This window comes from Maniola jurtina, chromosome 18, assembly GCF_905333055.1.
Source record: "Maniola jurtina chromosome 18, ilManJurt1.1, whole genome shotgun sequence".
Classification (NCBI taxonomy): Eukaryota; Metazoa; Arthropoda; class Insecta; order Lepidoptera; family Nymphalidae; genus Maniola; species Maniola jurtina.
In genome coordinates, this window is record NC_060046.1 from 4146145 (window position 1) to 4173075 (window position 26931).

Below are 26931 nucleotides of genomic sequence, written 5' to 3' on the forward strand. Positions count from 1 at the left end.
TGTAAATTAAAAATTTATAATACCCCCGACGATCCAAAGTATCTGAGTTTTCCAAAACATCATTTTCAAATAAATAATTATGTATTTAGGCAACGTCCATCTTGACAGCTTGACATTTGTCAATTGACATAATATTATGAACCTAACGGTTATCTAACCTTCTTTTCTACAAGAAAACTAGAAAAGAGCTGATAACTCTTAAACGGCTGAACCAATTTTTTTAGATTATAGCTAAGAACACTCTCGATCAAGCCACCTTTCAAACAAAAAAAAACTAAATTAAAATCGGTTAATTCGTTTAGGCGCTACGATGCCACAGACAGATACACAGATACACAGACACACAGATACACACGTCAAACTTATAACACCCCTCTTTTTGGGTCGGGGGTTAAAAATGGTATTAATATTACTAAATAATATTAAGCGGATATTGAAATATGTATTAGTTATAAATGTTAGTAAAGTTATTGTAAGATTTTTTTTTACTAAATTAAATTATTCATTGTTTAATTACTGGGTTTATTTCTTGGAAGAGTCATCATTTAATTATGCATATTGGTTTGCGGTCATCACAATTATCCTGTAGCATAATTAGTAATTAATTACTTCATTGTTGTGACATTGTCAGTAAACAAGTAGTTGCGAGTGATTTGAGACGGCCATCTATACTACTACTACATATAAAAGGACTAGTGATCACCCGTGGCTTCGCTTTCGTATATCGTACAATCCAGCTTTATTTCTTGTTTACATTATAAAGGAAACCTCTATGCAAATCAGTTTTCTAGGTCTAATCGAGGGTTTGGTTTCAGCTGGGCATCGATGAGTCAGTCAGTGAATGAGTTAGGGCTTTTATTTTATATTATACTAGCGAACCGCCCCGACTTCGCACGGGTAGCATATTACAATTTTCGGAGAGAACTCTAATTTTTTTGAAGATAAAATAAAGCCACTCAGGAATAATGTAGCTTTCTACTGGTGAAAGAGTTTTCAAAATCGGTTCAGTAGTTATTCAGTAGTCTACATTCTTATTGAATAAATTCAGTCATTCATTCATACAAACAAACTTACGAATTTAACATCTATAAAGAGGTTAAGTATAATAGCTATTAGTATAGATATGTTTTTACGTAAACCGACTGACCTATACCGCTAAACCTAGTTTTAAAATTTACGTTTAGGTTTTCTCTCTGACGTATAGGTATAGACGTTCAAAGAGAATGGATTTTCAGAAATTTTGTATATACCTATAACTATACTACAATAGTTATAGGTATTTATACGAAATTTCTGTTGTATGTTTGTAAGAATTAAAAAAAAAACTTGTTCCCCGTCTCTTTTGTTTCTTCTTTATAGTATGACCTCTTATGTGTTTCTTAAGTAGTTAAGTTCTTTAACTGCATTATTTCCGATTCTTGCATTCCAAACGTTTCTAGTTTAATACAATTCATGAGATATGCGAATAACATGTTAAGTTGTGGCAGGTCAGGTATTCGGACGGCTCGGAGCTGATTGTAGGTGCAAGTTTATGATCACATGCTTCTGCGCGCTACTATTGTTCTAATGGGCCCTCCGCTCCGCCCTCCTCTCGCGCCTCGGTACTAGGGTTTGAGCTGCGGAGTTCCAGTTTTAGCGTAACGCCGGAGTTTCGAAAGATTTCGTTTGTGAAACCGGGGTTTTCATGGACATATAACCAGAGTTTCGAATTTCAAATTTTTAGAAAAAAGTCGAGCTTTTTCTGCGGTTACATAATATTATGAAGCAAGAGTCTTTATAAATTGTACATGTTAAATATGGTATTTATCCAATTTTATCGACGAAAAACAATAATTAAAAAAAAATCTTTTTCATTTTTCTAACTGATTTGTTTTATTTACCTAATGCTAAATATATTTGAACAATCATTTCAGCACAAGAAATATTCGAATTAAATTAATTACCTATTTAGTCACATTAAATTTTTTCAATGAAGCTTGGAAACTCCGGAACTAAGAACTTGGAACTCTGAACACCGAAACTTGACTCCGGAGCTGAAAAATAGTCCATTTTTCCAGCCCTACTCGGTACTAACACCCGCCTTGTTACTTGCCGACTTGAGGTCACGCGTTCAACTTGATCCCGCCGATTCTCCACGCTTTTATGGGAATTGTGTGGACGATTACTTAACCGGCCGTTTTATGCCGAGTGTTAATTTACAACAGTCGATTGTTTGTATTGTTAGTATGGGCTCGTTACAATTCTTTCAATTCATCACAGTGAATTGCTTCTTTTAGTTTACCAGTTACTTCTTTTACTATCGTATCTTGATAGAGATAAGTACTTAATTGAAATATCTTACTATATCCAGAAAACCAAGGGTTAATTTATTTTATACAAATGCCACTAAGTTCCGATTTTAACTTGGGCCCTCTACACACTGTATCCGATCCGAAGAGAATTCTCAATTCGCAATAGCCGCCGTAGTACTATTTGTATAAGAGATCCGAATATCGTTTTACAGCTTCGGAAAATAAAATTCACATCTAGTGCGGAACCTCTCATGCAATAGTTACATTACTACGGCTATTTCGAATCGGATCTCGTATTCGGATTGAATGCGGTGCGAAAGAGTCTAAGGCCATGTGTATTCTTTCTAGCGTTAATCCCAGCTTATTCGAGAGTCAACTATTGAGGCAGTGTGTGTTTCTGATAAGAATAAAATTGAACCATGTTTTAACGAATTTTGTTTTCAGGATTTGCGTGATAGTATTTTCTGTCTCGAACGGTTTAGAGTCCATTAAGTCCAATAGTATAAGATTAACTCGGATTAAGTCGAACAGGTCCACAATCACGTTTACGTCCGCAGCCTATAGTGCAGACAACGGTAATCGTGCGGCGACTATCATAGTCAATTAATCTCAAAATGTTTCTCTGTGACTTTTGACGTGGCGTCCCGATTCCGTGTTACAGTGACGAGGTACGGTAATATTTTACACGTGATTAGAGCGCCGCGCACTGGCACTGTATGGGTAAGCAAATTGCGCCGAACGCGACTCGCAGTCACGATTTGAACCTCGCGGGAACCCGGGGGAAAATTTCTACAGAATTCCAACGTAAATGCTATAGCAGATATTAATGGCAATATCGCTGTTGCTTGTCTGTTTTCATACTTACAACGATAAATACGTTTACTTACACTCCTACCATAAGTGGCTAGCTAGTGGGTACTTGAAGAGGTGTCCAGTAAAGCTATGCAGCAAACAAAGGAACCCCGACTTGTCGACTAGTGGATCCACAGTCGTATTTTCTAATCATCATAATATTTAAGTGGTCTGTATTTATTTCAGTGTAATAAATGGGTTTGTCTATGGGGCCCTTATGTAATTACAATTAAAAAAGTTAAATTAAAAAGCATTTAATATCAACTTTAATTGTGTGGTAAAAACTTAACCCGATATTATTGTATTATTATTGTGTCTTTGTGATGATTGATCCATGACACCTTGTATAAGTTTAATTTATTCCAAGTGAACGCGTAATAATTAATGTAACTGATTTGAAATTCATATTTATTCCATTCCTATATTAATTTATTTTTCCCAAGGATGCTCCAGCTATTCGGTCGAGGGGATATATATAGATCGGGACTCAAGTCGTTGGTTATTCAAATTAGACAGGGTTCTTAAGGCCGATAATATCGCGTAACGGATAAGGAAGTTGCGGCCTGCTATCTTGTCATCGCCGGGAATACTGGCACTACGTCGTAAACGCTGTGCATACCGTGGTACTTCATTACTAACAAGCTGTACCCTATAGCCGTATAAAATATGATTTCTCAATGCCCGTTAAGCGTCTACTGCCTTTCCACAACACAGTTAAGAAAAGCAACCAGTTCTGGGCTGGCTTTGAAGCGATTACTGCTTATCGCAAATCATTATTCGCTCTTGTGAGAATTGGAATGCAGGAATCTGTAATAGCAGGAAAGTACTTAAAGCCAACTTAGATAAGCTAGCGACTCGCCTCACACGACGATTGGACGTCATATTTACGTTAGGGCTTTAACTATTCCGAAGATAACGAATTTTTGAAATACATAGTGATCTTTATGAGTATATGTTGAACCGTAGATAGTTCGACAAGTCATGATCATGCAAATGAATGATTTTGTTCTTCAATGTTGTTGATGTGTTTGTGTTTGTTGAGTGATCTTAAAGCTTGTAATTTGTATAGGTTTGTCACTACAAACCTAACATCCTGTACATCCATATTTAACAACAGCATTTTTTTAAAAATAAGAACCGTTGGTAAAGTCCTGACATTAGTATGTCACGGTTCAAGTTGTACCTACTACATGAAATAAAAACATTTTCATTTTAAACGATTTCCTAAAAATTAGGTAGGTATACGTACCTAATAAAAATAAAAGTCATAGAACATTGGAGTACCTATTAAAGTTTTGATTTACAACATTCGTACGATTTAATTTACAGTAAGTAAATTAATTACTTGAAACGCAAAACATTTGAATACATTTACAAAATTAAAAGTGGGTGTAGTAAGTGGGTATAATTATTCGAGTTTTTCGTCCATTTCGCTCCCCAAAAGTTACACGCCTTAATTAGTTTGGCCAGGATCTGGTAGATTGTGATCGCTGGTGCGATGGTAGGCGCCTAATCCTGAGTCATGGGCGCCGCCGATGTTTGGGCGTCGCTTTGTCGATCGCAAACACCATTTATACAAGTGTAAATTAAAAATTTATAACACCCCCGACAAGTGAAAGTTACAGTAATAACTAGAAAAGAGCTGATAACTTTCAAACGGCTGAACCGATTTTCTTGGATTATAGCTAAGAACACTCTCGATCAAGCCACCTTTCAAACAAAAAAAACCGAATTAAAATCGGTTCATTAGTTTAGGAGCTACGATGCCACAGACAGATACACAGATACACACTTCAAACTCATAACACCCCTCTTTTTGGGTCGGGGGTTAAAAACAGGTTGACGTATAACGTAGGAAATTAACTAGCAAACTAATTTGTGCTATTTAGTGAAGATAAAAAAGAATTGTGTTCTTTTAACATATAAGCGTACATTCGACGATAGGTTCTGTTATCAGTAACTGACCGATAATAATTAGCTTGGCCAGGATCTGGTAGATTGAGATCGCTGGTGCGATGGTAGGCGCCCAATACTGAGTCATGGGCGCCGGCGATGTTTGGGCGTCGCTTTGTCGATCGCAAACACCATTTATAAAACAGGTTGACGTATAACGTAATTAACTAGCAAAATAATTGCTGCTACTTAGTGAAGATAAAAAAGAATTGTGTCCTTTTAACATTTAGGCGCTCATTCGACGATAGGTTTTGTTGTCAGTTTTGCCAGTTTTGCCACTGATGCACAACAAGTGCAGAACAGTTCGTCTTATGGACGCTTTAGATTTTTTTTTATTGTAAAGTGAAATCACGGTAATATTATTGGTGAAATTATCAGTCGTGTTTAAAAAATATACATATCATTAATGCTGTAAAAGCACCGGAAGCGCAAATTAATACCAGAAAGAAACTAATTATAAAGCGAACAAGGAAATCTGCTTATAGAGGCAATGGGTTACTCGGTTACCATAACAAAATGCGGGTGCGGTGTGCATCGGTGCCTGCCGTCCGGAACGGCCGAGACATCCCCCGCATTAGCACGTCTGAATTAACACACGTATTGTTTGTTAATCTCCGACCCAAAAAGAGGGGTGTTATAAGTTTGATCGGTGTATCTGTCTGTGGCATCGTAGCTCCTAAACTAATGAACCGATTTTAATTTATTTTTTTTTTGTTTGAAAGGTGGCTTGATCGAAAGTGTTTTTCGCTATAATCCAAGAAAATCAGTTCAGCCGTTTGAAAGTTATCAGCTCTTTTCTAGTTACTGTAACCTTCACTTGTCGGGGGTGTTATACATTTTTAATTTACACTTGTTATACAACCTAACCTCATCTCTAAATTACAATCAGTACTTTATACGTTATGTTTTCTGAGCCCTGCATTAAACTTGTCAGGTTAAACGTCAGCATGATCAACCCATTGCCAGCTCATTACTGTGCACTGGTCTCTTCTTAGAATGAGAAGGATTTGGATAGTCTACTACGCTGGACGCTGGCCAAGTGCGGATTGGTATACTTCACACACCTTTGAGAACATTATAGAGAACTTTCATGTATGCAGATTTCCTTGTGATGTTTTCCTTCACCGTTAAAACAAGTGATATTTAATTTCTTAAAACGCACATAACTCCGGAAAGTTACAGGTGCGTGCTTGGCGTCGAACCGCGGACCCTTCGAATAGAAGACCGTCGTAATCGTATACCGTGCTCCGAACAAACAAAATAATAGATTTACGCACAGTTGATGCATTTCACAATAGTTAGGGAACTTGTAACAAAACGTCGAGGTTTCGATGTCACTGGTAGGCGTCAAAATATGTTCCTACATTTGACGCTAGGTAGCCTATATGAATCGCTTATTTTTCTTTAATTTCACTTCACCTATAGCGTAATATTTGACAAATTGCCAGGATAAGGTAAGGTAATCAAAAAGATACAAAAAAGGTTCGACGAATCGGGGTTACCAATAAACCTTCCATTTCATTAACGAAAAGACTAAAATATATTTTTGTATGCAAGGCATGTTTTATAACTATTCTTGAATTTTATCCGGCATGTGTTTGTATCATTAGTTTATTCATGAAATTACAATGCCTTCTTGCTTGATGGATTTCACGCTACTTTTACTTTTCTATTTAAATAGAACATTCGCATACCTAGAGTAATAAGCATACCATCTTTACTTAATAAAATATTGTAATGAAATCGCGAAGATCATAAAACGATGGGGGTACCTATTATATTATTTCTAACTTAATTTTGAATGTAGATTTTTTACTAAGTGGTAATAAAATGCTCATTAAACTCATACAATACAGACTACAATACGTTTGTTATTAGGTATTACTCTGCTAGTTTTTGCCTCCAAACATGCTCTTAAATATAAGGGCGATTACGCACTGCATCCGATCCGAATCTGTGAAAAGTAAATACGTTCCGAAGTAGTCATAGAGCTCCGAATTTTGTCATCCGAGTTCTCTCCGTTATCCGTGAAAATATCTCGGATGTGCCTCGGATTCAAATCGGACGTACGAGCATGACGTAGATATGTCAAAGATGTCCACTGAATAGCTTGGATTTGGATAAGAGATCGGATTAGTGGCAAGCAATATCCGAGTTCGGCCCGAGTTCTTTTATATCCGTATTTTCACGGACTCGGATCGGATGAGTGCGAAACCGCTCTAAGAACTTTGGCGATTCGTAATTTTATTTGTCACGTCCTCGCGTTGAAGGACAACGTTATAAGGAAACTTGCTTGTCTTGTTTTAGAAGAATTTATTTCTGTACATGTGTTTGACGTACCTCTACCTACCTACCCGAGCGATGCACAAAATCAGAGAATCGAATGACTAAAACGAGCGGGAAACTAAAAATCAAGGCATATTTTATACTTTTTACTATTATAATTTAATTTTCAACCATTTGGAACGGTTACATGGCATCTCCTAGTACAATTTTCTGCTCAGTTGAAGATGAATTTTATTCAAATCATGTGTATAATAGGTAGTCAATATATTGTATTCTTATAAAAATCATTTGTCCTGCATTGATAAATCTGTTAAATCGATTCCGTCCTCCGCGTCTTAGGACAATCTACATAATATACCTATCGCGTCTCTACTTCTGGTTTGTTCTCATTCTTACTAATCAGGGATTCATCGCAGTATGAGGAATTCATAACTCATCAACTCGCTTATGCAGTACAATTCGTTATCTATGGACAATGTCTTAGGATGCTTAGTCTAGATCTCACATCGAGCTTTTAACCTGAACGTATCTTGTATACGTGTACTCCAGACGTTCTCATTGATGTCCTATAAGAAATTCTTGTTAGGTATATGAAGGAGCTCTATATACTTTGTTATGATTTATCGAAGCTTGTAATCATCAAAGAGAACGTTCTCTAACACTTGAATGTTGTATTTGCAATACATAAACGCTTGTTATTTCGGAACAATTTACAAAATTGTTTAATGCCTTTGATATTTTCTCGGATTGTAGTGCAATTTTATTGTCAGTCTGTCTGCGACAATGAATTACTAGCTAACTGAATAAATGTATGTAAATTGTATGACCGGTATAACATTTAAGTTTTCTGAAAGGGAATTCACCAGTTTGTTTTGAGTTGATTTAAGTGATTGATTTATTTTAATGTTGTTCTAACATACATTTATATTAAGACTTGTAACTATAGTTACCTAGTTAATTTGTTGTATGGAGTTGCTAAAATTCAAGCAATATTTGAATAGAGCAATACACATGGACACCACTGTTACATAGTTCCTTTGTATAAGACTGTTACGTTCATAAGTATTACATAGCAAATAAAATTCGTACTCGGTGATAAAGTAAGAACTTAGAAGACAAAAGGCACGAGAGCAGAAGAAATAGCGCTTTAATAATGTGACCCAAATGTTGTATTAGAAAGAAGAAGAAGAAAGAATACGTATGTAAGGTGTCTATTTCTTCATTGCATGTATTTATAATATCATTGGCAGTACATATAAGTGTCTCGAATTTGTTAGAATTGTAGCATAAGATTTTAAACCAAAAAAAAAAATCTGCCAAAAGCGAAATGAGATTATTACTTTGTTTTCATACAAACGTGTATGGTATACATTTTTTAAACTCTGGTTGCAATGTCAAGATGTTCCGTCATCGTCCAGCTACTTAATATTCGAGATCGCATCTCGTAAAAAGCTTCTCGGCATTTCATTTAATACTCAACTGCATTCAGTTTAACATTTTCCCTGTGCATACCAACCTTTTTTTTAAATGTTGTTACATTGAAAATAGTAGGTAGGTATAATGTCACTTTTAAAATTGTAATACGAATGAGACGTATAACTCTTGAATGCTAATAAGACATTTAAAATTAAAAATATTACATAATATGTAATTAACAAAAATTTTTGTCAAATTGAAATGTGATCTAAATATCTAAATTCTAAATAATATAGGTATATACCTACCTATATTTAGATCACATTTATAAGGGATTTTCATTTATCTATATTTTATTTTCATATATTAGATACATTCATCAGATTTATAAGGGAAAAACTGACTGACTGTCTGACTGATCTATCAACGCACAGCTCAAACTACTGAACGGAATGGGCTGGGCAGGCTATTATGGCGTAGACATCCCAAAGAAAGGATTTTTGAAAATTCAACGGCCCCTAAGGGGGGTAAAGTAGGGGTTTGAAATCTGTGTAGTCGATGCGGATGAAGTCGCTGGTAGAAAACTATAAGCTAGTTTTAAATATGATGCGTAGGCATATAGATTTCGGAACAAAAATATTTGTCAAATTGAAATGTGATTTTAATTATGATACGATAATTTTTTTTTGTTTAATACATGCTACTGTTTATTATAGCAGGCAACCCATTTAGAATTTTTGAGAATGTGCCACACAAAAATTTGTGGTATTCCGTGTGGCGTGCCAAAAACGTTTACTGTGCTCATTGCGATTATGCGCCACAACACTTTAACGATTCGACCATAGCTGATTACACAATAATATTATCAACTTGTTTTACTATTGTATATAATAGGTACGTACCTATTGTTAAAGATAAACTCATTTTAAATGCTTTTATATTACTTTCACATATTTTTCCAGAACCGCGCCATTCTTAAACGTTACCAGAGAGTCCATAGAGTCGTTCAAACTATATACCCTAGACAACTGTCATGGTGCTTTGGGATGTGTGTATAACTGTAGACTAAGTATCCAGAAATCGATCTAACAGATGTAGGTACTAGCTTATTCGCCTCGCCTTCACTTGGGAAGAATTTTCGAAAATCGATGAGTAGGTACAATTTTAAAAAAAATCTGAAACACATCATTATCCCTAAAAGGCCCAAATACCAATTTTCATTAATAAAACTTAATAAAAAAAAATCTAACAAACTTTCATCCCCTATCCACATCCGTGGGGGTGGAATGTTTAACAATTCTGAAACATGTAGATACTACTTCAATTTTAACCAAAAGCTCAAATACTAATTTTCGTAAGTTGACTTGAAATATAACGGACTTTTATACTAACTCTCGTCCCTATTTTGAACACCCTTAGAAGTGGAATTACCAAAAGTCCTTTCTTAGTAAGCCTACCTACTTCAAAATTTCAGCGGTTAAGGCTGTGTTTCGATAGATCGGTCAGTCAGGAAGTTTTTAATATGTACCAATAAATTTTATACTGGGCTGAAGATAGAAAATTGTGAAGTCAAGTATCTAGAGTTTTGTCCGTAATTCTCTGGATATTCAACAATTCGATGGTTGTGTGATTGCCGCCGTCAAATGGCTTCTTCTCAAGCTTTTAGCTTAATTAATTATCACAATTACATCATTATCTTACAAATTGCACAGTTGATAATCAAAAAGAGTACAATAGAAGAATACATTACGATAGAATTTGAATAAATTGAGTTTGATTGTTTTATATGGAGCTGACAGGTCGTGCCCGAGTAGCAAAACCGTCTCGTTTAACCTACAGAAAACCGCAGGAGTTATAATTCAAAACAAAAACATCGGGTGTACTATACCTACAGATATCTGAAATTTTACATTTGCATAATCAAATAAAACGGATACATTGGGAACATGCATTTAGTTTTAATACCTTCATTGTGTTCGTTTTGTATTGACGTACGTATCCTTTAAAATGATTCCGATGAAGAGAGTAAACAATGTCGTGTTTTTATTTCGGAATCGGCGTAACACTTGTATTCACAACGTGACAGTGTGACATCACGTCTCACGAATGCAGCCGGTGAGAACGTCTTTAGTTCAGAATTACTGAAACGTTGTGACAGTTCCGATTTGAACGGATTCTGGTCTGTTTAGGGCCGATTTCACCAACACAAAATAAGTCTTTCTTATCCGAGAGTAAATTTGATATTTTGGCAGGTTAAAACTGTCATTACGCCTAATTTATTCTTCGGTTAAACGTCACTTGACGTTAGTGAAATCGGCACTTAACAGATAACTTTATGTGTACTAGATGTCATTGGTTTAATACAATCTGTCCTATTAATATTATACGAATGTGTTAGTTTGTTGAGTGTTGGCTTTAGTTTGTCCTTTTAATCACGTCGCAACGGTTCGACGTGATTTTTTTGCATGGATTAGTTAAAGATTGGAGAGTGACTTAAGCTGCTTTTTTATCGCAAAAACTCAAAGCTTCCACGGGATTTTTTAAAATCTAAAACCAAGTCTAGTGAATTTATTAAGGTCCCACCTCCAAGGCAAACTATGTTCCAGATTTCAACTCAAGTTTTTGCCACATGTGAACTTTATGTAGAGTAAAACTTTTTCCATAGCGTTTAACTATGTTTTCTTCACTGAAGTTTCATATATTATAATCATGTTAATTAACAATTCTATAATTTGTACGAATCGTAAGCCGTTAGATGCAATCTACGATACCTGTTTAGCAATAAGAGAAAATTAACACCTCGTTTTTAGTAAATGACTAACGGCTGATGTACATATATTAATTAGTGTTTAACGGTACATTGTATGAGTAAATACGCTAACTACCGACTAGACATAGTCAGATAAACAAGAAGGATGAGTTGCAAGCACGATGCGTTTTAATAACTTATAATTTATTTGTTCGTGTAATTGAATCAACAGTGTGTTTGATAGTTGGCTCAATAGGCCACTTAATACTTTAACGAGCCCACTATTAGCTTGGAATGATACAAACATGTTCCACAATTTATTCATCGAGAGCCTAAATTATTGCTCTTGGCGCTTGATCAAAATTGCATATTTTTAAACGTCGTTTAAGGCGAAGTTCTTATTAGTTTTTTGGTGTAATTAAATCAATGAGGATGATTGATTGTTGGCTCACTAAACCATTTAATACTTTAACGAGCGAGAATATTAGTATGGAATGATACAAACATGTTTCATATTTCATTTTTATAAATCATTTAATTTTTATATTCTTTTTGGCGCTTTGTCAAAATTGCACATTCTTTACGTCGTATCATGCGTCATTTAAGTTTTAGTAATGTAAAGTTTTCTATTCTTTAAGTGTAAATAAATCAACAGGATGACTTTAAGTTGGTTTACTAAGCCTATTTAATAAATCAATTAATCGAATATTGAAATAATAAAATAAAAAAATCCTTACTAACATTATTGAGGTTATTGATATTTTAGAATTTACTGCAATACATTTTCATAATAATTGTATTGATTGAAGTTGAAGTTATAACAATAATTAAAAATGATTTATTATGATTTTTTTCTACTAAGTTACTAATTTTCTGTACTAGGTGAAATAAACTCATCAGAAGTCTACGAGGTTTCAGCTCATGTCACGTCTAACATTCATAATTCTGAAACACTTGTAGCTACACTGAATGGACAGATTATTTCATCAGCAACTAGATGATGCCCGCGACTTCGTCCGCGTGAATTTAGATCTTTTAAAAATCCCGTGGGAACCTTCCGGGATAAAAAGTTGCTTATGTCAATTTCCGGGATACAAGCTAACTCTGCACCAATTTTCATATACCTAAATCGGAATCTCGTGGGGACTGTTTGATTTTCTGGGATAAAATATAGCCTACGTCTCTCCCCGAGATGACTAAACCCCCTAACTCTGTACCTTTCGTCAAAATCGGTTAAACTGTTGGGGTTAAAAGCTAGCAGACAGACAGACAGATACACTTCCCATTTACAATATTAGTATGTATTAATACTTATTTGATGTCCGCTATTTCAAGATGATACATAAAACCAGATTGCAGCACAACGTCTGCGTATCACACAGCACATGTTTTATTTGAGCATTGATGATCGCATCACTTTGGCAGCCCCATTAGAGCGAGTCTTTTTTTCCACATCAACGTTGCAATTCTAATTCGCTAATCGACAATCGTTTTATTTGTGTGTGAAAAACGATTTAGATAGTTCTTGATGGATGTACGACACTAAATAGGAAGTTGTCTACTTATTAATTTTATTTTTATTATTGAATGTCTAAGTGCTACAAAAAGATAACGTCTTGTCATGGATGTAGGAAGTAATAATAATACTTACCGTCTTATATTTTATGATGTCAAAGTGGCATTCCTTTTATTTTTTGCAAAGATTTTAAATTAAGATTAGTTCGATATCAAAGCGCAGATGTACTTATTTAGCAGATAAATCCGATTGATATTTAAATTTATTATGACGTGAAAAAATTATCAAGTCATTTATGAATAAACAGATTGATTTCCTTTACTTGTGCTATATAAGACCCACCTACCTACCGAATTTCACAATTCTAAGCCCTAATTCGCACGAGCGTTAAAAAAACGTGGACGTGTAAACAGATACTTGGGAATGTATTTGTTCTATTTGAACGCTTTTTTAACACATTTTCACAGGTCAACGCTTTATTAACGCGCACTTTGTATTTTCAGCGCAACGCAGGGTTTTAACGCTCGTGCGAATTAGGGCTAAGTCAGCGGGAAGTACCCTATAGGTTTTCTTGACACACACGACAGACAGACGGACAGACAATAAAGTGATCCTATAAGGGTTCCTTTTTCCTTTTTAGGTACGGAACCCAAATTAGTTTTTTATTTTTTTATTTACACCAACTTCCATACAGTTAAGACTATAAAATGTACAAATTAATAGCAGTATGATTGTCCATTACAGGCGCACTTATAAATAAAAATAATCTAACATGCACTAACCTAAAGTAATACATTTTTTTTTAAACAATTGAAAGTACAACATTTACTGTTAAACTAAAATTAAACTATTTAACTAAAACCAAGTAAGTACCTACCTAATACAACAAAAATTAAAAACATTAAAAACAAAATTAAAATTTTGATTGTATAAAGTTACATAAAATTATTCCGATATCTGTTGACAAACTTCAATCGTTGGGTATCGTTTCTTGGCCGTTTGGTATTTAGAATTAAGTTTCGCTTATTATTTTATCTCAACAGGTAAAATTGAAGAATACCTACAGCTACCTATCTAATTCGGCAGCTTTGATTGTATTTTTAATATCTCAATTCATTTACATATTATATTATATCCAACCATTACTCGACACTCCTAATTGGTTAAAAGTTGGTTATAAAACCTTATTTACGACATCTCTGTAGGTAGATACCAAAATAGAACTTCGCAAAAAATTTACGAATATTCCGAATAGAAAATAAAATCTTTTTGTATTTCTTGAAATGGTTACTATATGTATTACTACTATAATAATGTGCGTTCTGAATATCCGGAGATAAAAAGAATTTATACTTCAATGATGTGCGAAATATCCCGTCGATCAGTTGCATGAAATAAGGTCAAACCAGCAAACACACTTGTGCCTTAAATTATATATTAATAAATTATAGATAACTTTAATATTACATAGCGGTTTTAATTAGATATATGAAATTATCTGCACGCGTTTCATATAAGCAATATTTATGTTGCGGTTTGTAGGCGCGGCGAACACCTTTCACGTCGTCGTAAATACATATATCGTTCGACGTTTAAAGCCACACGTCTTTTGTGTTAATAAACAAACTCATATCACTACCCATATTACATCGCATTTGTAATATGGGTAGTGGGTAGTTTACGTGTTTGTTTTTTGGTTTGTCCTTCAATCACGTCATAAAGAAGCAACGGCTTAGCGTGATTTTTGCATGGCTATTGTTAAAGACGTGGAGAGAGAAGTAGACTACTTTTTATCCCGCAAAATCAATAAATTTACGTGGATCAGCGGGCATCAGCTAGTTTATATAATTGCAAAGCACTGTTAAATCTATACTAATATTATCAATGCGAAAGTGAGTCTGTTTGCTACCTTTTCATGGTCTATCCGTTTAACCTATTTTGACGTTAATTACAGAGATAGCTTCCATCCCGGAAACGGACACACAGAGACAAAAAGTATTTATCTATGAAAATCAAACACTTTCCACAGGATTAAAAAAAAAAAACCGGCCAAGTGCGAGTCAGACTCTCGCATCGAGGTTTCCGTACTACTGAAGAAGTAAAACGTAAGAATCACTTTTGTTAATGAACCGCAAAACTAACTTTGTTTGTAGAGGTTTATTGTTAATAGGTATCAAAAAAACTATGATAGAGCGTTGGTTTAATTTTTCCTGTAAAATATGCATAAACTTCTATTGACCATAATTATTTCTTTTTCGGTACACTTCGGAGAGGGGAGCGACGGTATTTTTTTTTCGCCATTTTGCACGATAAATCAAAAACTATTGTGCATAAAAATAATCAAAAATCTGTTTTAGAATGTACAGGTAACCCTTTCATATGATACCCCACTTGGTATAGTTTTCTTACTTTGAAAATTTAAACACATTTAATTATTTTTTTAACCCCCGACCAAAAAGAGGGGCGTTATAAGTTTGACGTGTGTATCTGTGTATCTGTCTGTGGCATCGTAGCTCCTAAACTAATGAACCGATTTGAATTTAGTTTTTTTTTGTTTGAAAGGTGGTTTGATCGAGAGTGTTCTTAGCTATAATCCAAAAAAATCGGTTCAGCCGTTTGAAAGTTATCAGCTTTTTTCTAGTTACTGTAACCTTCACTTGTCGGGGGTGTTATAAATTTTTGATTTACACTTGTTAATGATGTAACCACAAATTCACAGTTTTCGGATTTATTCCTTTACTTGGGTTATAAGACCTATCTAGTACCTACCTGCCTTTCATGATTCTAGGTCAACGGGAAGTACCCTATAGGTGTCTTGACAGACACGACAGACAAACGGGCAAACTTTATAGCGTTTATAATATTAGTATGGATATTAGTTAGGATTTTGAATGAAACTGTTCCATGCAATAATATTTGCAAAATAACTACAGTTGTGTGTACAAATTGCGGTTTATAGACGCGCAGATACGCTTCGCACGTCATAAACACGTATGCAGTTGGAAGTTTTAAACCGCAGAATGTCTTCGTGAGCTTGTTTGTTATACCTACTCGTTTCGTAATTACCTAGTTACTAAGTAAATGATATAACCTTACGTAACAATATCCATACTATTTACTACCCAAGTAGTATGTATTTAGTTCTAGTAGTAGGTAGTATGTATTTTATTGTTCAGACATTTTTAAAACAAAACAAACAAACTACAAAAGGTTATTTGTATCTCTAAACTTTGCCCCCAAATTGTCTAGTAAGTAAACTTTACCAAAGCACTAAGTATCTATTTAGAAACAGAAACATGCTGTTAGACATAGACGATATCAATTTACTTCTGTATATTATAAGATGCAAACATGACATCATCTTATAATACTCATAAGTTAATAAGAATTACTTAAAGATTATCTCTGAATTTATTTAATTTAATTCGAAAGATCCAGGCGAGTGTAAAAAACAATACAGAGCTTGTTCAAGATAAAGTGATTGATAATATATTTATGTTAAAGGTATCTAGATAAAATTAGCATTACGAACTTGCTGACTTAAGGCCCAGTTGCATCACTGACAACGGTCAAAGTTAACATTATACTTTGAACACAAGTAAAAGAAGTACCGTGTTTCAGGATTTTTGGAAATTCCATCCCTTCACCGATTTTCAAAAATTTCACCCGAGCGAGTAGGTACTAAATATGAATACTAAAATTAATACATAAAGCAATCATGTGATTATAAAATACACATTTCATCATAATGTAATCAATATTATTCATCTTGTTCACCAATTGAATATACATAACGGTTAAATTCAATGGATGGAAGATCAGAAGCTGCAGCAATGTGTGTCATTACCAAGGTAATAATAATACACGCGGTACATTCTTGCTTAAACAACTGTGTAATTATTACTTACAAATGTACTCAAACCAGACATAAGAGTCATAAAAACGCGATATCTTTAAACGTAAATTAAAGTAATTAAAGACGCTGTGGACACGCCGTCCCCTCAATGTGTACGATGGGTCTGACTGGTAGTCCTTTTGTCCTTGTCCTGGTTTCTTTTTACTTTTTTGGTCCAGCTCGCAATGCGCTTTGTTGACTTGATGTATATTTGCATACACCCTTGAATCCGTCGGATGACTTGTCAAATGTGACTGCATTGTTCTTGTAATGATACGGTCGCAACTCGCAATCTACCTACTAGGTAATAGGTAAATACATACAGAAAATGCTCGTCGTCTTGCAGATTAAATCTTAGATCGAAACAAAAACGTAGCCTATAATAATTGTTTAGAGTTTACCATCTGCTCAAATGCCGTGAACTAGCCATATGCCACAAAAAATCATAGCAGACAATGAGGTTCGCACATTCGGTCCGTCGAGGTGAGTGAACCCGAGTACATGAACATAGTCCATAGTTTTTGTTGGTGCTCGCGTCTACACAAAAACTGATTTAAATATTATACCGAGTGAGCCAACGAAACCACATTTACTAAGCTCGCAATTATTCCGTATCAATATCTCATTTTCTACATGTGTCGAACGTGGCATGGACCTTGAATCTAAAATTATTCGTTTCTTCACTATAGCACAATATTTAGGTTTAGCAAACATTCATTGTTCGCAGCTAAATTATTTCGCGCGAACACAGTGTTTCCTCGCATTCAAGGACACTCTTTTCTGCATTAATTCTCTCCATGATGGAAATGGAGAATCTCTGTCTTCCTGATTATCAACCGTTGATGTAGAGGCAGGGTGTAAATATGTACTTATATAATGGTCTTAGATCTTATCTAAATCATTATCATCATTATTAACTGATAATCCACTGCTGCTGTGTCCACGCTCCATACCTACGTCTCTTGTAGAATGGCGCATCATGGACTAGCTCCGCCCGAATCCAACGTCTTTCTGTGACTTCTGCGCTGACCAACACGCCTGTCCAGCGCTGTTACTACATTCAAAATCTTTTCTTGTTAAAATACTTACTTAACTAAAACTAGCCTAAAATAATAAGTAGATATAATGTTATGTCTGAGATATAACTAGCTTAATGTAGAAGCACCCGAGAGATCCGCACTTTCAATGATTTTAATGATTATTAAGAAGTACAGAAGTATAATTTATAGTTATCGTTAACGTCAATATGCTGGGCACTCGATATTATTCTAGTAAAATAACGACCGCTAGAGCCCAATTCTTGTTTGAATTATGTCCCGATAAAGAATGATACGTTGTAGATGTTCCGATAACTTTGCCGCGCATAAAAACAATTTATAGGGATTAACTGCCGATATGTATCATGAATATAAATGAGTCGAGACAAAAACGAGATGTGTCTGAGGAGAAATAATAAGAGGCGTTCGACAGCTATCGTCTAGCAACCAACGTCCTTGAGTGCAGAAATCCTTGATGAGTACAATCAACTGCCACCGGATAGCCGCCTTCATTCAGGGCTGCCAATTATTACTTTAACCTTTCGTCCTGTTTGCACTCTTACTACGAACGTTAATCATTATTGAGACAACGCAATTTACTTGTATCTGTATTCATTTTACGAAGCTTTAAGTACTGTCCAGTGTATAATCAAAGGCAGAACTATGTTAATATTTTGATTTATATTTAAAATTTTCTGTTTCTTCTAAATCTTGCTAAATGTTTATTCTTGGGGATGCAACCCTGATCTATTGATGCGTAGGTGCCAGCGAGTGAGGACAAAAAACTAAAACTGAAAATAATCGTCTATTAACAGCGCGGGCCGCGATACTCGCTCGGATGCGGGCTATCCGTATAAGTATGTAAACCGGTGATTATGTGCATTGCGATAAGATAAAGCAATCTTGTACTCGTTGCCACTGAATCTCAAGTGAAGCATACCCGAATTTCTTTTATAGGCGTTACGTAAGAAAGTGAAAATAATAAATCTAAATGACTAACGTAGACTCACGTGATTAGTTGGAGTGTATGTCCGATTAGTTTGGAATCCGTCCGGGGTCCTTTTGCAAATTGTCTCTGTTCGCGACGCGGCGCAAATGAGACTATCATCATATTATTATGTATTGAGATAGATAGTAGATATCGCTCACGATAGTCCAAATACGCTAAAATAGTAAAAAAATATTATACTGTAAAAGAATTTGAACATAGCCGTCCCGTTTGGTCTATCACCAAGCTTGCGGGAAAAATTTTGAGTTGGCTCGCCCAACACTGGGAAGATTTGGCTTGCATATGAGGTCTATGTCTAACAATGCATAAATTACCCTGTTACAGTACAGTTATACTGAATTACTCTTCGTGACGATACAGATGCAATGTCATCATATATGACGAATTTAACTCCTTAACTAATCTATTATTATGTATGAACAACCATCCAACTTGAATTTCTAAGCAATGCAAGTAAACCATTACAAGTTCTATTGAATAACCAGGTAGATATTAGCTAAAACTCTGCGCTACAAAGAAAGTCTGGGCAACAAACTCCATCTTCTCGTATTGTGTGGATGAACTTTAATAACTCTTCATAGTCCTTTGTTCGAAAGCAATCCAGTGAATGGGTGTGAACGGTGAAGCGAATAACTAAATTACACAGGGAAGATATCCGGCAGCCGGCAATTATCTGCCCATACCATTATATTATTATCAAATTGGCTTCGTAAATATGCCACGCTTGAGATTTAGCTTGAATTGAATTTAATTCGTGGCACGACCTGTCAACTTAACGTATATAAATTCACTTAATAATCGTTACCAATTACGTGACTGTACGGCCTCGCAATATGGGCATTTTAGCATTTGTTGGAATATTGCAAACTGCTGCGCTCATTCCAGATCTTTTTGCGGATAGGTATTAACGATAGTGCATTGATAGGTATGAACTAGAAATCATGATTCATTTAACAGATTTACAAGAATCTGGAATCTGATATGTTATAAACTTATGCATGCTTATTCATAAAAGTGAATAATGACGGTAGGGGTAATGATTCATTCAAAAACAGACATGTTGTGTGTTACTTTTTGGAAATGTTACGAAATGTAAACAACTGCAAGTAAATACGTAGGTACTTTAGTTATTGAAAATATTATAAAAAAACTTATACCTACCTAACATAATCTATTTATTACATAAATCATGCCCACTTATAGTGCCGAAAATACTGGCTGTATTCATTGTGGCTGGCTGCCGTTAAATTGCTAGTCAGTCAGGCTGCTTCGTTAAATGAGTCAGCTCTATCTAGATTTTTTTAAATACAGGCTTTATTTTTGAGTTTACCCTAAATTGAGCGCACAATCATTACATATCCAAAGAGTATCTTAGTCGAAATGAATGCCGAAGATCCTCTTTTTTGGAGGCGTGGGAAATAATACGAGAGCCATATAATGATACATACATTTTTTATTTATAATTTAAAACGTTGCCTCTTTGGTTATATCATTCAACATTGGGTTGTATGGTGTAGTTACATGGACGGCGGCAGCGTAACCCTTTTTGATAAAATCGCTGTCGATACTGCACGTGTGTAATGTATTATTCATATTGACACAAATATCCGGCAAAAAAGATTAACAGGGCTCTCTCCGTCACTCGCTTCATACAATCGTAGTTCCAATTTCATTTGAATATTAAGCAACCAAAGTCCATGAAATTTTGCAGACATATTCTAGAAACTAATATCTGTGTCTGTGGTGTTTCAGATTTTTCTAAAAATATGTAGTTTTAAAATTACAGGGGCTCAAAGATTTGTATGTAAACTTTTAAGACCGCGTAACTTTGAAACCGAATATTTTCACAGAAATCTGGAAAACCGCCGACATAGATATTAATTAGTTTCTAGAATGTCTGCAAAATTTCATGGACTTTGGTTGCTTAATATTCAAATGAAATTGGAACTACGTTTGTATGAAGCGAGTGACGGAGAGACTCCTCTTAAAGAGAAATAAAAGCTATTAAGAAAACAACAAACGTCACACGTAGCCATAAGTCATTGTCATTGTTATAGTATGTGAAATGTGAATATGATTAGCACTCGACCGCGCAGTTTCGATTGTACTGCGAACTGCACGCTTTGCATGTTCGCACCACAGCCTATAAATACCCAGTACAGCTTTATTCTATTGTAGGCGATTGCAGTCACGGAAAAAATATTCTTAATCTAATTAAAATATCAAAGAAAAGTGAAAATAGTTACGATAGGCAATTTTGTTTCTCTATGCCATTGCCAGTACAAGTCCGTTTTCGAACTTTTTTCTGTTCATGAAAATGCTATGTTATGTAATCATTAATTAGTTATGAACAAACAGTGATTCTATAAAAAAAAAGGTTCTATGTATGTAACTTTAGATAATGTGCCTAAGATTTCTTTAGACCAGTTTCTTTAGTATGTTTTTCCAAAAAAAAAAAATAACGATGTAGAGAACGGTTATTTCAAGGAGGTTTAATTTCAACGTTAATTTGACTAACATTTTTAGTTCCTTACATCGCGTTTCCAATATTCGATGTATCTGTAATCTGTAGATATGTCACTAAGCAAAGTTGTTAACATTTTTTGACAAATAACGACATTGCTAAGTAACTTATTTACAGATTAGCTGATGCCCGCGAATAAATCCACGTGGACTATACAATTTTCGAACCTTTCATTTACCTCTTCAGGGATTGAATTTTCAAAAATTCTTTCTTAGCGGATGTCTACGTTATAATAGCAATCTGTATACCAATAAACCTGATCTATCCAGTAATTTGAGCTGTGCGTTGATAGATCAGTCACTCAAATCATTTTTTCCTTTATATATTTAATAGATAGATATATTGAATATTGTAAACGTACATAAAAATGCTAATGTAAATCTAAAAGTAGAGCAGTTGTTTGGTTTACGTGGTTATCTTTCTAGTTTAGACTGTGGCGGTGTAGCGGCGCAGGCGCACAAATATCGCTGATCGGCCTTTCTCTCGCCCTTCCGCGCTATTTGATCTCTGCGCGCTCGATTGTCTGTCGGAGTCAAGTTCACGGCCTTCCTCGATCGTTAACCATCGTACATAATTCTATTTTCTTGTTTAACTTGTTTGGAAATACTGATTTATTTAGACTGGTTTATTTGAACTTTGTTTTTAATCTGGAAACTATTATAGTATAACGAGATCAATTGGTATTTAATTGACTGTTTTTTTTTTTTTAATAGCTATTAAGCATTCTTGTTCGAGTCAAGTCTTGTTTCAGATGTCCTATTGAAATAAAATTTCTTTAGGCGCTACTTCAGAGTAGATAACTCAGATCTTTTTTCGGGCGGAAGTTCCGTATTAAAATGGCCGCCAAACAGAACAGCTGTTTTGAGGCCGCCATATTTTATCAAGATGTTTTAACTTTTAAAATACCATGTAGTTAAAGCCTAATATGTAGATTAAAAGCTCTTTTTTGTAGGTAGTTACTTATTTTTAAAAGTTTTAATATGAATAATTATTTCTTTTTAAATTAATCCTGATACCTGAGCTAATATCGCGCTTTAACGGCGCGTAGAGGTTATACCTTACTTTTTTTTTTTTAATAAACGATGTGTACTTCTGTTATTGTGTCTCTACGATAGCTATGTTAAATCCAATTTTAATTCAATCTGAATTTAAGTACATTGCAAATTTTTTTTTCGATCTATGTTGCCAGACGATAAAGTAGGAACTCTTAGCTCTGTAAAGATATAGCTTGCAAATGTTGCAACCTGTTTTTATTTAGCGGATTATCCGTTGATGTGAACAGATTGCCATCTGAACTTTGTAGTCTCGGAAGGGGGAATCAGCGATTGCAAGATCCTACGTGTAATAGCAGCAGGTGGTTAATGGGACAGGTGAAGTTGGCTCCGATCCCAAACCTAGTGTTGGGGTCTTTGTATAAATAACACAAATGCCTTTACTATGAAGGTGTTGTGGGCTAATCTCGTCGTTCGCAATTTTGATTACTGGATAGTATTCATTGGAGGTCCAAAAGCGTTACTTTGTGTCTTAAAGAGAATCTAGAGAATCTAAACTGGAGGTAGGTAGGTGTCAAACGCTCCATTTAGAAACTTGACCTTATAATATCAAATAAGTAATTCATTGTTTCTGGAAACTTTATGGGATGAAGAAAAAGAAGAATATTAAGAGCCTGGTTATACCGAGAACATGCTAGGAAAGAACTATTGTTTTCCCAGTGATCCGCAACTAATCGCCAAACTCTACGGTTTCTGTTCAACACAATATAATTTGAGATCAGCCTCGATACACGATCATTTGAAGTACTCTATTACCAGTAAGTATTGTTCTCGACATTTGGTACAGTTCGATGACCCCTGCAATCAGCTTCTTAGTTTCTAACTTTTGCTTTGTCACGAGTAGTTTTAGATTCTCCTACAAATAATACGAGAGTAAAAAATAAGATAATCTGATTGCGGTAGGTAATTGTTTATGTGGGTAGCAAGAAATAAATGTTTACTTTTACATCGTGCATTGTTGTGGTTTATGTATCGTTTATTTTTTGGTGTACTTACTGCATAATTTGGTACGTTATGGTTTTCTCGATATTTTTGTTTTACCAATTTTACTGAATTGCTGAAAAGTTTGACTGTCTCCCAAAAACTTGTTCCTGAAACAGTTAGGTACTGTTTCTTTATAAGTCTTGATTTTAGTGTCTTAGTATAATGAGGCATCAATTTTAGAATTTAGGAGGTATATAATCCGACATCAGTTTTCTCCTCCACTTTTAATGTGGGTACTGGGTCAAGAGTGAATAGGAAAGCATCTTCTGGGCAAGTGCACTCCATCTTAGGCTGGTTCATCACTTGCCAGCAGGTCTGATTGCAGCCAAGCGCTAGTCTATAAATTAAGAAAAAAGTAGGCTTTATATCATGAGTATCTAATTACTATAGGTTACACGTGTTGTATTGAAACTTTTAACCATTATGTGAGGAATTTCCTAAGAGTCAATAGACTGGCCAAAACGTTCAAATGATGAGTTGAATGGCCATTGATACCTATAAAGTCGTAATGTAAAAAGTTGTTTACACCTAGAGGCGCCTGTTTTTGAAGCTTGTTCAGCGACTTAGATTAATATGTAATGGGTATTATATTATTTTTTGCTAACAATATACATAATTTATTTATTAATTTTATCGTTATCTTTATCTGAAATACTTTTCTTGCGATGTAAACTGAATTTTAAATTAATGCCACAGTATCAAAGTTATTTATCAGAAGTCCTGTAGATAGAGTCACAGATAAAACTATTTTCTTCATTATATCTTTAAGAAATGAAGATAATAATGGAGGAGCTGGCGAACAAAACGGTGTAATTGCATGAAATAAAATTTTGCAGGAGGAGCGGAAAACGTGATAAGCTGCTGAAACTTTACTGCAATTATACCTATTTGATCGAAATCACGAACTTTGCACCTAATTTTAGCACAGTTTTAGGCTGTTTTGCTTGGTAATGAGTTCAAGTTCGTAACTATTCAGTGACCGAAATCATGAACTTTTGATTCATGAAATTGCCGAACTTAGTTGATTTGCCATTTTACTTGAAAATTAGTTTAGACGGCCAAAATCATTCGGATTAAAGAAAAAAGTATTTTTAACCCCCGACCCAAAAAGAGGGGTGTTATAAGTTTGACGTGTGTATCTGTGTGTCTGTGTATCTGTGTATCTGTCTGTGGCATCGTAGCGCCTAAATTTTAATCTACTTTTTTTTGTTTGAAAGGTGGCTTGATCGAGTGTTCTTAGCTATAACCCAAAAAAATTGGTTCAGCCGTTTAAAAGTTATCAGCTATTTTCTAGTTTTCTTGTAGAAAAGAAGGTTAGATAACCCTTAGGTTCATAATATTAAAGTGTCAATTGACAAATGTCAAGCTGTCAAGATGGACGTTGCCTAGATAGATATACATAATTATTTATTTGAAAATGATTTGTCGGGGGTGTTGAAAATTTTTAATTTACACTTGTAGTTTGTGAAGTAAAAGTTTGATTACACTGTATTCGCCAACTGCTTTATAAAAAGAAAATAATTTGGTCCTTTGAGGCGGATCAGCGACATGATTTGCAGAAGAAAGCGACCATTTTCACAAACAACTAGCATTTGAAAGCCATTCGACGGACGCTGTGTTTGACTTGCTGTCAGATATAAATCTCCGCAGATCACGAGGTCGTTAATGTGATATTCGTGTCGGCGCCGTCTGCTGGGTACGGCACCGTTACTCTATTGTCGATTCAAATGAGTTTCATGCATTTCATATTTGTCTATGTTGTGATTGCGTGATCTTTTTACATACCAAAATTCAATACAATTGTGACGGCCTTACGGTTTCTATTGCTTGTCAGTTGTATTGTAACCTCTCTTTTGCTGACCTCAAATTCTCTCTAAGGCGCAAGGCACATCACAAGATTCGAGGCACGACGTCTTCTTGATAAAAACTAACTAAGCTTTATTAACTTAGCTAGGGGGTCCGGGGTTCGATCACGGGCAATGCACCTCTTATTTTTTGCAATTAAGTATCACTTGCTTTAATCTGGTTCTCAAAGGTGTGGTGAGTCTGCCAATCCGAGCTTAGCCAGCGTGATAGACTGTGGCTAAAATCCTTTTCATTCTGAGAGTAGACCCGTACTCAGTAGTGAGCTGGCGATGGTTTGATGATGATAATGAAGCTTTATTTACTTCGGCATACAGCAGTGTTTTGTTTTGTATACCAATTTCAACAGTAAGTTAAATTACATGAAGGTGAGTTTAGTTATCAAAAAGACTTGACTCTACTCCACTCCTATTTGCGCTTATCCTAAGAGTTGTAGGTATTATAAATGTTTATAATGTTAGTAAAGTAGTGCTCGCTAATTATAGTGATGGAAAATGATGATGCAGGTTAAAATAGAGTGCGCTTGCCACAAATACATACTTATTTAGTGTAGCTTTGATGGTATAGATATATAGATCCGGAAGGGGACTCCGTAAATGCTTATTAAATACGAGAAAGTTTATACATGTAGTTACATACTGTTTAGAAAAGAGTGTCGGTTTCTACTGACACACAAGGCTTCCCATTTGTTGTTCTCGAAATCCCTGCCCACGCATTTTTGGTGGTTCTAAGTAGGTAGGCTATATAAATATAAGAAAGTATTTTTGAAGTGAATACTTCTTTAGGCGTGTTATATATCGCATATAGTGTTGATTTTCTGAGTGTAGCTATCCGTAGTGAGTGACTGACCCTTAAGTCGTCTAGGTCTTTCATCTATGTCTAAAGACTAGAATATAATCTTGTTTTGTATTCAACAAGAGCCATTGCAATTTACTGATAAAGCTCGTGCTCATTGTAGACAGGCCTCACCGCAAAGCATCGCATTTCATTAGACGCCCATGAGAGATCGCTTTTATGATTCATCCGTTCGAAATGAGCCACCGCGCATTAGCGTAATCTGATACTATCCATATCAGTTGTTTAGATTCCTTATAAAAGAAGTTTCCCTAACGTGCTCCCAGTCCACAGACAGCGCTTTCCATGCAAACGCAGTTTGGTTCTCTAACCAATTAAACTCATTTTGTAGACACGTTCTAGACACAAATATTATGATTTGCTAGATTTCCTTAAAAATGCAGTTTCAAAGTCAAGTACCTACTATTACCTACATAGTTAAAATTACTTGTTCTTATCTTTTCATAAATTAGTTGTACAGTGATTCAAGGTTTTCCCATTCGTTATTAGTCTACGTGGAAAGTGTTTGTTGTTGGAAATGAAATGATTAAAATTTACCTATTTTTTGTGTAAAAACAGCCCCTTTTAGTAATGCAGGGTAGTTCCTGGCGTTTGATATGCGAGCTGTGATAAGGTCGCCGGCCACACGACACTTCAACCCCTTGCATTG

At 35.1% G+C, this 26931-nt stretch overlaps 1 protein-coding gene and 2 long non-coding RNA genes across 7 annotated transcripts in view; 2 read left to right on the plus strand and 1 right to left on the minus strand.

Moving 5' to 3' along the window:
• The window catches only part of LOC123874416, a 24859-nt gene extending 12550 nt beyond the window's left edge, over window positions 1-12309 (plus strand). The window contains exons 3-5 of the long non-coding RNA XR_006797910.1: window positions 4110-4112; window positions 9264-9392; window positions 12298-12309. This is a non-coding gene — a long non-coding RNA (uncharacterized LOC123874416). The remainder of the gene's footprint in view (window positions 1-4109; window positions 4113-9263; window positions 9393-12297) is intronic.
• LOC123874398 (histone-lysine N-methyltransferase ash1) overlaps window positions 1-26931 on the plus strand; it is a 77704-nt gene that overhangs the window by 25095 nt on the left and 25678 nt on the right. The gene's annotated exons all lie outside the window — the stretch shown is intronic.
• Window positions 9263-20196, minus strand: LOC123874417. The gene is made up of 2 exons (XR_006797911.1): window positions 20166-20196; window positions 9263-9371 (listed from the first exon to the last, which is right to left on the minus strand). It is a non-coding gene; the product is annotated as an uncharacterized LOC123874417 (long non-coding RNA).